The sequence below is a fragment of the Rattus norvegicus genome, chromosome 1, assembly GCF_021556685.1.
Source record: "Rattus norvegicus strain SHRSP/BbbUtx chromosome 1, alternate assembly SHRSP_T2T, whole genome shotgun sequence".
Taxonomy (NCBI): Eukaryota; Metazoa; Chordata; class Mammalia; order Rodentia; family Muridae; genus Rattus; species Rattus norvegicus.
Genome location: NC_141534.1, coordinates 175,168,573 through 175,182,786, shown reverse-complemented (window position 1 = coordinate 175,182,786; position 14,214 = coordinate 175,168,573). Strand labels below are relative to the sequence as shown.

At 34.6% G+C, this 14,214-nt stretch overlaps 1 pseudogene; it reads left to right on the top strand.

The window, feature by feature from the left end:
- Positions 8,612 to 9,360, top strand: Or8af1-ps1 (olfactory receptor family 8 subfamily AF member 1, pseudogene 1; annotated as a pseudogene).

Below are 14,214 nucleotides of genomic sequence, written 5' to 3'. Positions count from 1 at the left end.
TCCATATTTTTGTCACATATTAAAGAGCAGTGATATACATTATGCCTGGTACTAACAGTAAACTGGTAATTTTTGGTTAAAATAAATATTTTGACACATATTTTCAAAAATTAAAGTTTGGTACAGAGTGGGTATCTATACATTGTGAAGTAAGTCATATGTTCATAGGAAGTTACATTTAATAAATAACACGTATAACTAAAAATTTCCCACACAAAACATGTAATAAAATCCCTTTTAGTTTTACTCATATTTTCAAGCAGTTTTATGGTGTGTAGAAACTATTGCTTGTATGTTTTTTTAAACCCGAGTCTATTTTCAATAACTACCCTTAAGTGTATAGTTCCATAGCAACTATAGGCAGAAACATTAAGTGATAAAATTAAAATAGAGCAGACAATAAGGTTGGGGTTTTTGTGGTTGCATCATCTATTTGAATGGGTCTTTGACACCCTTCAGTATTAGATACCATCCTCTGACTGGATTAATCCTCTGAGGCCAGTGCTGGCTGCTTGGCTTGTGGGAAGCGTGTCCCATGTGAGGGCAATGAAATGCTGCAGGACAGTGTAATGCCCGAGGAAATATTTTGTTCTTAATTGTGATAGTGGAAACCATAGACTGGTATAATCTATATGCCTTGCCTAAAAGCCTTATATAATTTCTCCCGAGTCCTTATTAATCTCTTTATGGTAATGGATATCATTTTTACTTATATTTTTCTCTTTATTTCCTTACAATTAGGAACTTCACCATTGAATCTGTTCATTGATTTAGGAGCATAAATGTATTTTCTTTCTCCCCATTCTGTGCCTCTACTTTTTGACAGAACATTTATAAAATTAAGATCAATATTGATCTAGTGTTCATTGCCAGTGTCTCTGTTTCATGCTGAATTCCTTCATGATAAATTGCCCAAGAAAATGGCTAACTTAATGGGTCTACTTGATACATTTCAGTCCTCAGATGTTTAATCCAATAGCAAGTAAGCTTTGGCTATGATGGAGTAATTAGCAGCTACTACTCATTGAATATGGCACAGTATCTCTCAGTTTGAACATCTTTTTGGGATCAGCTAAAGGCTTTGATAATTAGAGCCTCTGAAATGAGAATCTTCTGCCTCTAGCATGCCTTGGACTTCAAACTGTAGCTTCAACTCCTGCTAGTGTATTCACACGGTTCACTGACTCAGTGGAGTTTAAACTGACCAGTCATGCAATTTCATGAACATATTCCATATGGGATGTATATATTGAATATATATATATATATACATATATATATGGAATATGTGCATATGCACGTGCATATGTATGCATGTATGCATGTATGCATGTATGCATGCATGTATGTATGTATGTATTCTCTATCTACTCATTTATTCCTGTGTATATGAACTGTATGAGGCAGTTCAATAAAAATTGTCAAGAGGATATGATGTGCAAATAGGTGCTTATATATGTATACACTTGTTTCTCAGAGGAAGCCTAATACCAAATACCAGCAGCTTTCTACTTCTATGACTCAAACTTTAATTCAGTCTATGAATATTATCCACATCCATGAATAGAAATAAATTATTTTCTTTACTAAGCTTCCAAGTTTTGGGAGTGTGTAATTTGTTTTCTTGATTGTTGTATTTTATATTCTTTTTCTATTCTGATTATTAATCATTTATCAAATCTGTACCTAACAAAAATTTTCTTCTACTTTTTGGACTTCTTCTGTACTTGATTGATGGTTTACTTTATTGCGCAGAATCATTATAATTTTATGAATTCCAATTGTCAATTGTTGGCATTAATCATGGTCAAATAGAGTTCTATCTAGAAATTACATTTTTGTACCAATATCTGAAGAGGACTGTTCATGCTTTCTTCTAGCAGTTTCAAGGGTTTCAGAGTTCCATTTTGGGTTTTTATCCATTTGGAATTATTTTGTATATCAGTTTATTTATTTATTTATTTATTTATTTTCACAGGTAATATATATGGGGCTAATTTCATTCATCTGCATATATACATCCCATTTTCCCAAAACCATTTGTTAAAGATGCTGTTTTTTCTCCCCATTGTTTGTTTTGACAGCTTTGTCAATGAACCACATTTAATATTGTGTCCTTCAGGTTGCTTCTCATCATGTTTTTCTTAGCATACAAGCACATTAACTTCAGGAATCAATTATTTGTTATTATTTAAAAATGTTAAATTTTGTTACCTCAAGACCTTCTCACATATACTGCCACTACCAACAACACACTGTTACCTTTATGTGGATGGCACTGATTAGTCTATAGCTACCAATGTGGACATGGTTGGGCATTTCAGGAAGACTTCTTTAAATTCCAATAAACCGTGGATTCCTGTATCTGATCCACAGTCATTATAATTCTGTGTGCTCATTGTTTCATACTCATACCTTGTTTTTGCAAAGGGTTTAAAATTTGACATTGATAGTTAAAATAATTTTCGCATACTTCAAAGATCCTTCTAGTCTTTAAGCATATTGAGTTCAAATAAATGAACAAAAAGTAAATATCACAATGGCTAGAAGAAAATTCTCTCTATTTAAAGCATAGATTCATTAAGCTCTGAATAATTTATGAGGGATATAAAGATGCATTTTAGTATAAGGAAATGATCAGGCTCAAAGTGTCTTACTATCTGTCATCCGTAAGGCCCATTCTTTGAGAATGAGTAAAAGGACAAAATAGTTGAAATTTTTTCTCCACTAGGGCAATTGGCTTCTTGATATATCTTTCAAGTAACTCTCCTTCCAAAGTAAAATGGAGGCCATTATCACTGCACATGCTGGTTTTTATTAGACTAACATTATGAAACAAAAGGAAAGAGAAAGGAGGATTTGGATTTTTATGAAATATAAAAATACTTCATAAAGAAGTTTCTGTTGAATAAGATCACCTATTAGAAGGACCTTTGCATGTCCATAATGGTTGGATTAATGCCTTGTTCTTTAACTCTAATATTAACTATTTGTTTGCGATACTCTATGTTGACATCCTCCTGAGTTCTGTGGTGCCTAGAAAACATTTATTTTGAATAATGCAGATTGAACCTAGAACTTGTTGTGTACCAGTGTTCTACATCTTCCCACAGAATGTTAATTGATCAATGCACAATAAAATGAACACTCTTATTTATACTTTTCTTCACTCTCTTTTATTTCCAGCATATTCCCTTGAATTAATAAAATGCACCATTTAATTAGTGTATTCAGAAGCATGAGAGTAATTTACTTCTCTCTTCTTTCTGTGTTCCTATAGTAGAACAGTTTTGGACATGTTGATCAGCATGAATATCCCTTTTTTCTCCTTCTTCAATGACAGTAGATATTCAAGGCTCATCCTTTCACATTCAGTTTATAATAAATATTTACCCTAAAGAAGGTAAATATTATCTGCTAACCTAAGTAGGCTGTAATGACCACATGATTGTTATTCCATAGTCATATCTTGTTTTGGCACAGTGCTCAAAACTTGACATTGATAGTCAAACTATCCTCTTCCCTTACTCTCCAATTTTCACATATTGTGCCTCTGATATTTTAAGATGTTAGCTTTTTGTAGTCATTGCCTAAAATAGATAATTTTTAGTAATATCATGAGTCATTGTCAAAGTATCTAAAGTGTTTTATGACTTACATCTTCAGAAGAGGAAAGACTTTTGATTCTAGTCTGGCTTTACCCTCTAATATAGCTTCTCTCTCTCTCTCTCTCTCTCTCTCTCTCTCTCTCTCTCTCTCTCTCCTGTAAATTCTTTCCACCTTCTCTCTTTATTACTCTGTACATATAAGTTTCAGAGAACAATTGCTTCAAATCTCTCTGGAGACATGTTTATAAATGTATGCATATATGAAATGCTTATATGTGTTTATATCTGTATGCATTCTGCTTATCTGGACAAACCTAGTACAACTCTAAAATGCTTTTCTTTTATGTCCTTACTTGATTCTAACTTATTTTCCAAGTGTCAGCTACAATCATAAATCAAAGGAATTACTTCCTTCCTCAAAGCCTCCAAAGATCTATATTACTTGATATCTTAGAAACTGCTGAAATAGTCATCATGGTGGCTCATACTAATCATTAATGAGAACCTTAATGTACAGGTAGATAGAGATTTGGGAAGAATTTACAATCTTGGAAAATCCATAGGTGGTCTAGAATCACCTATGAAGTAAACTTCTGAACATGTTTATGAAAGGATTCCTAGAATGAGCTGGTTGATATAGGAAAATTCAATCGAAATGTATGAGACTCTATTCCATATCCACAGTAAGTTGATTGTAATACTCATTGAATTTTTGGCATATTATACTGCTTATTTTTCATAATACTCGCTGTTCATTTAGGTGATTAAAATTTCATTCTCTTTCTCTGTACTCTAATTGTCACAAACTTCAAGAAACACAGTAAATTTAAATAATAAACCTAAGTTAATGAAAAAAGAATGAATTAATAAATGAAACAACACATTCTCTGTCCAGAACAATGGATTCTGATGGCTGTCAATATCTTACATGGTATACAAACAGTCTCTAAAGACTAAGAAAAGGTAAGGGTTATAGATATTTGCCATCCTTTAAAGTCTACTTTTTGAGGAGGTGGGTCATCAGCTTTGTAAATCTCTCTACAATAAGGAAATGGTTTTTGAAACACTGCTCTTAATAATCTCTTTCCATTATAAACACAGACACCTCTACCTTTCAAATGTCATGGTGTACTATATTAGACTAACCTTTAATGAATAAGAGCTGTGGTAAATACTTTTGATGTTCATTATTTTAAAAAAGTATCAAGATTCTTAAAAAGGTAAAGTAGATGAATTGCTTGAGTAACTCAGTATGAGAGGGATAGTACTACAGTAAGTCCTGTGAATTTTATGTTTTCATGTTCAAAAGGTATTGTGGAGCTCCAAACCAAACACCAGACAGACATAGGCAACAAGTTGTAAGCCTGGGTATCCAAATGAAGAAAAGAGAAACTGAAGCTCCTTGGAAAACACCCCACATAAATCATAAAATGAAGAAACAAATAAAGAAGCAATAACACACACACACACACACACACACACACACACACACACACACAATTTCAGTGGCTTAAAGGGAAAGGTATTCACCCTAACTTCCTTTCTGCTCTCTTTGCCTGGGTCAAGACTTAGACTAGACAAATGAGTCCTCTGTCATCTTACAGTTTAGTATGATGAAATACTGGTTAGATTTAAGAAAAAAACCATGAAACTAGATGATGCCTAAAAAGAGGCAATATCAGTTGAGAATATACCTCCACCAGACTGATCTGTGAACACTTCTGTAAGGCCTTTTCTTGCTTAATGATTGGTGTGAGAAAGTCCTGCTTACTATTCAATATCATAATGGACATCAGGTACATATGCTTAAATAACATTCTATTCCAAACTAAACAGAGTCCAACACAGAGATGAACCACCATGTTCTTATAACTACAGATTCAGGAAGCTGTGAGGAGTCTTTGATTAAAGAAACATGGAGCAAGCCATATATATTGAATAGCCAAATACTAAGATCTCAAAATTCAGAAAGTAAAATTTATCTATAAGATTATTTCTAGTCTGATAAAAATGAAGACACAAAAATGGGTCTGGCATTTCCATTTCTTTGTTGCTTTGTTACTTTGATGTTGTTTTGTTCCTCAATTTGTATGTGGAGGTGTGGGTGCATGTGTGTATGCATGTGTGTGCATGTGCGTGTGCATGTGCGTGCGTGAGTGCACGTGTGTGTGTGTGTGTGTGTGTGTGTGTGTTTTGTAGAGCACATTCAGAAGTCAGAGTACAACATTCCAGGAGTCCAATCTCCTTCCAACTTATTTGAAGCACAATTTCATTTATTTCTGACCAACTGTATACTCCAGATAAGATGTCATCAAGCTTCCAGAAAATTCTCCTGCCTTTTCTCTCATATCTCCATAAAAGCACTAGGAATACAGATTCACATTATGACAACAAACCTTTTGTGTGAGATTGGAGAAGTAAAATCAGGTCATCAGGTTTGAGTGGCAAGCACTTTTTCCTACTGAGCCATCTCATTTGCCATATTTTTTTTAGTATTAGTTAAAGGTTGTCAAATTACCGCATGATATTTCTTTTCTCCTGGGCAAGCATTTCTAAAGATGTATCTCCTCCCTTCAACATTTTTGATCCTCATTCTAAATCCATGAGAGGAAGTGGAGTGATGTCTTAGTATGAGTAGATCTTGAAAATAAAATGACTTAGCCCTTTACTGTTTAATGACACATCAGATAGACAAGTATAGTAGCATACTTTAGGGGAAAAATGAAATGATATCATGGTAGAAATTTATTAAGGAAAATATGGAGTTGTTACATGAATATTTGACAGAGCATAGCTCAGAACAAAGAAGATTACTAAGTATATACACATAAGAGTGTTATAATGATAAAGCTTTTGAGGGAACAAATCTAAGATATGAAGAAAATGTTACATGTTTTCAGAGATAATGAAGAAAAAGATTCTGGATATATATATATATATATATATATATATATATATATATATAATCTTCATCTTGGTGGACAAGGTTTGTGACTTGACTGTGCTTATATTCTGTGTCATTAAAGTAGTTGTGATATTGTCCATATAATCTCTGTGATATTATCTTCCCCGATTGTGCGTAAATTTCTTACTAGTTAAAAATTTAAATTTAAATTTAAAAATATAGTGTCATTTAGAGTTGTATAAAAACTACTTTGCTACCAAAAAGATTTCAAATCTGTTCTAAAAGTATTTTCTTGGCACTGTACCCTTGTTTACACCTAACATTCCAGTACAAACAGAAAAATGTTTGGCAATTCATGATATTTTTATCTAAATGTTAATGCATACAAAGATGTGTAAATAGGTGTTAACAAATAACATGCATTTGTATGAACATGGGCATTTTCAATTTGTAGTCCTGATTGATTTTCAGTGAATTTTTAACAAGCAACTCAGTTACTCAAAGAATCATTTTCCATGAGACATGATTTGTCATAAAACAGCTTTACTTTACACTGCCAATTCTTTGCTATTTTTCCTTGTGGCACAGACACTAATACATAATATCTTTTCTTTGCTGTTGATACAGGGATATTTATTTCTCAGTATTATATTAAGCATTAGTGGTATTCTTTTTAAAGACATTAATTATTAGTTCTACATTTATTTGTCTCTATGACTAACACATCATATATATATGTATATATACTAAAATTAAGAGTATTATGAGATGTCATGTTTTTAAGTAAAGCAAAGGTGAGCAACATTTAGTATATATCACTCTTCTAGTGGTCAATCACTTGTCATTAATAGAACCAGACTCTGATTACAGGGCTATGTTGCTAAACCAATCATGGTATTTCTGTCTAACATCTTGCATATATGCTATACAATGCTCATTTTAGTTTTGGTGCTGCTGTATACATATATTTTCTTTGAAAGGTTAAGTTTTACTAATAAATTTCATGTCTTTATCATGTACCATGTAAGTACTACAATGAATTTGAGATATATGAATGCATACTGTTCATAACATGATTTGCTATTGCTCATGAAATTTACTTATGATATTATTAGAGATAGTAATATTTATATACGTGTATGTATATGACATAGATTTAGATGGTGGAATATTTAGGAAAAGAAAGGTCACTAATGTGAAGAATAAAGATATGGGGTGGGTATTGAAGGGGATCATGATCAGAGTGGATAAAATGATTGAATAAAACTGCCATGAAATCAAAGTCCTTGTGCAGTGAATATAAACTCATTATTTTTAAACAAAATAAAAATATGTGGTAGATTATGGAGCACTAAATGAAGACATGTGTGTGGTATGTATATTTGTGTCTTTGTCTGTGTCTGTCTGTCTCTTTGTCAGTGTCTGTGTGTATGCAGTTTCTGACAATGAATTCATGAAAAACCCATAATCAATTCTGTTTCACATTTTTTATTCCTCTTTGGAATGTAAACTAGCATCACGAGGGACAAATCATGTGAGTGTTACAAAAATTTTTAAAAGAACATTAATTCTTCTAAATCAGTCTATGCATCAATTTATACTTGTCACTTTAGCATCTAGGGAAGGTAGTACATGAAAACATTCCTCCTGAGATTTATCTTTTTTTTTTTTTTGGTTCTTTTTTTTTTCAGAGCTGGGGACTGAACCCAGGGTCTTGCACTTCCTAGGCAAGCACTCTACCACTGAGCTAAATTCCCAACCCCTCCTCCTGAGATTTATATACAGTGTCTTTATTTCTCTCATTTGCATTATGTAGCTGCTATGATAACAGTTGGTTATACTACTGTGTTTTTTTTCTTTTTCTTTTTTTCGGAGTTGGGGACCGAACCCAGGGCCTTGCGCTTGCTAGGCAAGTGCTCTACCACTGAGCTAAATCCCCAACCCCTATACTACTGTATTTTATTCTAAGAGCTTACTGGAATTTTCCCCCAGTGGCAGTATTCCTGTCATTGATGAATGAGGAACCAACATAATTGTAACAAAGTTAATTCTTTTGGTGTTAGCATAGGCTGATAGGATGTTACATATTACTTGACATGTTTTAATAATCTACTGTCACATTAATGTGAGCATAATTATGCTAATCAGAAGCAGCCTTCAGCTACATGACTCTATGCACCATTTCCTGACCTATTTGGCATTCGTAGGCATAGGGTACTCTTCATCAGTGACATCCATCATGTTGAGGGGCTTTCTCACATTTATCTTTGTGTTTGGCTGTGTATCTCAACTCTGTTTTGTAGTAATATTTGACTCAGCTAAGAGCTGTCCTCCCTGGAATCGCTGCTCTACTCCATTCCAAGCACATATCCTCCACAGCCTGCATCTTCCTTGTTGCAGCTTCTTACCTAGGTAGACAGGTGAATGCTTGGACATTTACTTGCCATTAATCAAATCTTTCTTTAATTGGAACAAATAGTTAATCTCCTTTTCGGTAAATATTCAACACCTTTAAAGATATTTTGTTCTCATGACTTCTGAAGTCATTGCAGCAATCTCTTTGAATTCTGTCATTGTTATTACTGTGTTTATTATTGCTCTGACTTGTGTCTGCATCCTTGTGTCAATCCTGAAGATGTGCTCTTCCAAAGATCCCCATAAGGATTCTCCATCTGTACCCCACAACTCACTGCACTCACTTTGTCCCATGCGAACATCACATTCATTTATATGATGCCTTGCCCAGCTACTCCACTGATGAGAAAAGGTGGTTTCTATGTTCTATACATTATGATTACCATCTTGAAATCCATCATCAAAGGCCTTGAACACAAGAATGTTAAATAAACCATGATAAAACTGATGACTAACACTGTTAGCTATAAATATTTGGAATTTTAAACAGTATAATGGGTTATGCCCTTCCAGATAAATTGACAATATACTATGGAAATTATATTGATGATATTTTAAACATAATTTTTATCACCTTATTATGAAAAACATTCATTATAGAAACAGTGGATTTATTAAGGTAACAACACATAGCAATTTCCAATTTGTGTTTCTCTTTCATCAGCCACTATATTGTATAACTTTTAACATATGTCTCTCAAATAATTTTTGTGTTCTTGGGATGCAACCTTTAAATCTGAAACTGTAAATATCATAGATATCTATCAACCAAGAAAAAGATTAAAAAATGGTATATTTACTCAACAGTTTACTGGTCAGCTGTTAAAATATGATATCCTAAAATTTTCAGGCATATCGATGGATCCAGAAAAAAATCATAAGTGAGGTAACACAAACTCAAAAAGATGGGATTTTAGTGATAGTGAACAGCAAATGCCCTTCCTGTAGGATGAACATCCTTTGGGTATATATCCACGTCATGTATAGTTGGGGCTTGAGTAGATCAATTCCCATCTTTCTGAAGACAGTCATATTGCATTAAAAGATTGCACATTCACTAGCAAATTTGGAGGAGTGTTCCCCTTGCTTCACATCCTCATCATCATGACATTAACTTGTGTTATTGATTTAAGCCACTCTGACAGGTGTAAGACATAATTTCTAAATAGTTTTGACTTATGATTCCCTTATGGATAAGGATATTGAATATTTCTTTAAGTGTTTCTTGGCCATTTGAGATTCCTCTATTCATAATTCTTTGCTTAGATCTATATACAATTTTAATTGTATTATTTGGTTTTACTTTTGATATGCAGTTTCTTGAGTATTTTTTTTTATATTAGTCCTCTATCAGACATGGATTTAATTAAGAAACAAAACCTTTTTGACTCCATAGGCTATTTTGTCTTATTGATGGTGACCTTTGACTTACAGAAGCTTTCCAGTTTTCTGAAGTTTTATTGATTAATTCTTTAATTTTTTCCTTTATTAACTTGAGTATTTCTTATTTACATTTTGATTGTTATTCCCTTTCCCAGTTTCCTTGCCAACATCCCCCTAACTCCTCCCCCTCCCCTTCTATATGGGTGTCCCCCTACCCATCCTCCCCTCATTACCACCCTCCCACCAACAATCACGTTCACTGGGGGTTCAGTCTTAGCAGGACCAAGGACTTCCCCTTCCACTGGTGCTCTTACTAGACTATTCATTGCTACCTATGAGGTTGGAGCCCAGGGTCAGTCCAAGTATAGTCTTTGGGTAGTGGCTTAGTCCCTGGAAGCTCTGGTTGGTTGGCATTGTTGTTCATATGGGGTCTTGGGCCCCTTCGAGCTCTTCCAGTCCTTTCTCTAATTCCTTCAATGGGGGTCCCGTTCTCAGTGCAGTGGTTTGCTGCTGGCATTTGCCTATGTATTTGCTGTATTCAGGCTGTGTCTCTCAGGAGAGATCTACATCCGGTTTCTGTCGGCCTGCACTTCTTTGCTTCATCCACCTTGTCTAATTGGGTGGCTGTATATGTATGGGCCACATGTGGGGCAGGCTCTGAATGGGTCTTCCTTCTGCCTCTGTTTTAATTTTGCCTCCCTATTCCCTGTCAAGGGTATTCTTGTTCCACTTTTAAAGGAGTGAAGCATTCACAATTTGATCATCTGTCTTGAGTGTCATGTGTTATGTGCATCTAGGGCAATTCAAGCATTTGGGCTAATAGCCACTTATCAATGAGTACATACCATGTGTGTTTTTCTGTTATTGGGTTACCTAAACTAGGATGATATTTTCCAGTTCCCTCCATTAGCTTATGAATTTCATAAAGTCATTGTTTTTTATAGGTGAGTAATATTCTATTGTGTAGATGTACCACATTTTCTGTATCCATTCCTCTGTTGAAGGGCATCTGGGTTCTTTCCAGCTTCTGGCTATTATAAATAAGGCTGCTATGAACATAGTGGAGCACGTGTCTTTTTTATATGTTGGGGCATCTTTTGGGTATATGCCCAAGACAGGTGTAGCTGGGTCCTCAGGTAGTTCAATGTCCAATTCTCTGAGGAACCTCCAGACTGATTTCCAGAATGGCTGTGCCAGTCTGAATCACACCAACATTGGAGGAGTGTTCCTCTTTTTCCACATCCTTACCAACATTTGCTGTCATCAGAGCTTTTGATCTTAGCCATTCTCTCCAGTGTGAGGTGAAATCTGAGGGTTGTTTTGATTTGCATTTCCCTTATGACTAAAGATGTTGAACATTTCTTTAGGTGTTTCTCAGCCATTCGGCATTCCTCAGCTGTGAATTCTTTGTTTAGCTCTGAACCCCATTTTTTTTGTTCTTTTTTTCGGAGCTGGGGACCGAACCCAGGGCCTTGCGCTTCTTAGGTAAGCGCTCTACCACTGAGCTAAATCCCCAGCCCCTCTGAACCCCATTTTTAATAGGGTTATTTGTCTCCCTGCTGTCTAACTTCTTGAGTTCTTTGTATATTTTGGATATAAGGCCTCTATCTGTTGTAGGATTGGTAAAGATCTTTTCCCAATCTGTTGGTTGCCATTTTGTCCTAACCACAGTGTCCTTTGCCTTACAGAAGCTTTGCAGTTTTATGATATCCCATTTGTTGATTCTTGATCTTAGAGCATAAGCCATTGGTGTTTTGTTCAGGAAATTTTCTCCAGCGCCCATGTGTTCGAGATTCTTCCCCACTTTTTCTTCTATTAGTTTAAGTGTACCTGGTTTGATGTGGAGGTCCTTGATCCACTTGGACTTAAGCTTTGTACAGGGTGATAAGGATGGATCGATCTGCATTCTTCTACATGTTGACCTCCAGTTGAACCAGCACCATTTGCTGAAAATGCTATCTTTTTTCCATTGGATGGTTTTGGCTCCTTTTTCAAAAATTAAGTGACCATAGGTGTGTGGGTTCATTTCTGGGTCTTCAGTTCTATTCCACTGGTCTATCTGTCTGTCTCTGTACCAATACCATGCAGTTTTTATCACTATTTCTCTGTAATATTGCTTGAGTTCAGGGATAGTGATTCCCCCTGAAGTCCTTTTATTGTTGAGGATAGTTTTAGCTATCCTGGGTTTTTTTGTTATTCCAGATGAATTTGCAAATTGTTCTGTCTAACTCTTTGAAGAATTGGATCGGTGTTTTGATGGGGATTGCATTGAATCTGTAGATTGCTTTTGGTAAAATGGCCATTTTTACTATATTAATCCTGCCAATCCATGAGCATGGGGGATCTTTCCATCTTCTGAGGTCTTCTTTGATTTCTTTCTTCAGAGGCTTGAAGTTCTTATCATACAGATCTTTCACATGCTTGGTTAAAGTCACTCCAAGGTATTTTATATTATTTGGGACTATTATGAAGGGTGTCGTTTTCCTAATTTCTTTCTTGGCTTTTTTCTCTTTTGTGTAGAGGAAGGCTACTGATTTATTTGAGTTAATTTTATACCTAGCCACTTGGCTGAAGGTGTTTATCAGGTTTAGTAGTCCTCTGGTGGAACTTTTGGAATCACTTAAATATACTAGCATAACATCTGCAAATAGTGGTATTTTGACTTCTTATTTTCCATTCTTGACCTAGTACCTGAACTATTGGCATTCTCTTAAGAATGTTTTCATTTGTGCCAATGCACTCAGTGCTATTCCCACTTTCTTTCCTATCCAGTTTAGTGTATGTGGTTTTGTTGTTGTTGCTGTCGTTAATTCATTTGGAATTGAATGTTTTGTATATCCATAACTATGGATCTATTTGAATTCATATACATATATATATATATGTATACATATATATATGTATATATATATATATATATACATATCCAATTTGAACAGTACCATTAGGTGTATTTTACCCAATGTGAATCTCTGGCTTCTTTCTTAAATTTCAGGTGTTCATAGGTGTGTGGATCTGGGTCTTCAGTTCCATTGGCCATTTACTTATCCATGCATTGATCAACATGTCTATTTTCATGCCAATGGCATGCAGGTTTTACTGATAAGCTTTGTAATACAATTAAAATCAGGAGTAGTGAGTCCTTCTACAGTTGTCTTATTGTTCAACATTGTTTAAGCAATTCTCTCTCTCTCTCTCTCTCTCTCTCTCTCTCTCTCTCTCTCTCTCTCTCTGTGTGCATGTGTGTGTGTGTGTGTGTGTGTGTGTGTGTGTGTGTGTGTGAATTCAGGTCATCAAGCTTGGTGGCAAGCAGTTTGATCAGTGAGCCATCTTGATGACCTAATTTTATTTTCAGGTTTTTTTTAATATTTTAAATAAGACATTAAAGTGAGAGATTAAAAACATAACATGCCTATTCAGCACCACATACTTCTCTACATTTAATATACCTTGCTTCTTTTCAGCCTTGCTTAGCATCTTTCACTGAAAAAAACTGCATTTTTCAATCAATAGTGAAATATGAATAATTTTCACTTGGCTAGATTATAACTTCAAAACCCAATTACATAAAAATAAAATAAATATATAAATGGGAATAAGTAAAATTTTCTAAGATTTATACTTCCCCCAATGTTGGTCCAACATAAATTATCTTTGCACATAGTCTCATGAAAAGATTTAGTATATGATTGAGTAAGTCCTTAATAGTAAAAACTCAGGGCATGGATGATAGGCTCAAGAGACTTGAATCCACCACCTTGTACAAATTCTTGGATTTCTGTAAGACCACTTTCTTACTGATATTCCTCATATGTGAATTGAAGGAAAGTTTTAGGACCATGTCAATAGGCTTGTTATGGAAATTAATTATAGATATGGAGTTTGTCAAAGTAGATTCTCTAT